The sequence below is a fragment of the Alligator sinensis genome, unplaced genomic scaffold (assembly GCF_000455745.1).
Source record: "Alligator sinensis unplaced genomic scaffold, ASM45574v1 scaffold857_1, whole genome shotgun sequence".
In the NCBI taxonomy this organism is placed as follows: domain Eukaryota; kingdom Metazoa; phylum Chordata; order Crocodylia; family Alligatoridae; genus Alligator; species Alligator sinensis.
This window is the reverse complement of record NW_005842439.1, coordinates 925,147-925,856: the sequence shown is the minus strand read 5'-3', so window position 1 is coordinate 925,856 and position 710 is coordinate 925,147.

The following is a 710-nucleotide window of genomic DNA, read 5'->3' as shown; positions in this document are numbered from 1 at the left end:
TTTCTTTTGTAACCAGCAGGGTTTTAAAAAGAAATGTCCTGGCTGCTGTAGAAGATCAGCTGATTTCCTCTCGCCCCCGCCTTGGTGAGACTAAACTTAGTTATACACTGTGGGTTTCCTTTTTAACCTGCTGAAAACAGCATTGCTTCTTTGTAAAAGGTCGTTTCTGTTTTTAAAGAGTATTTAGCTGAAAGAAATAAAACATCAGAAGACAGATGCTAAACTGCTTTGGTTGTCTCCTAATGTATGAATCACTTAGGCCATTCAGTTCCCAGCAGCCTGCAGCTGTCCACAAAGTTTTGGAGGATAAGATGCTAGGAAAAGCTGTTGCTGCTGCTCGTGGTATAGAACATATTAGATGAGCGTATGTACATTGTTTTCCAGTGCCCTGGGCAGAAGCTGGAAGCCTTTGGATGGTCTGACCAGCTTTGCTCTGGACTTTGTCCTTGGGCAAATTACTTTGTTGTTTTGCGATGAGCACTATGGGGAGCAATGAGAGAGAGAAAAAAAAGCAAATAAATGCTGCAGTATGCAGGGGAGGTGATAAAAGCAAGCAAGCAAGAAGTTTGAAGTGGAGTTGGGTTTATGTTGGGTTTAAAGAGTTTCTGTCACCATCATGTGTAGCCATTTCTGAGAATTTCTTAAAACAATAAATGCAAGGCTAGTTTGACTGAGCTGCGGTATAAACCAGCCTTCCTATGTTTTTCTCT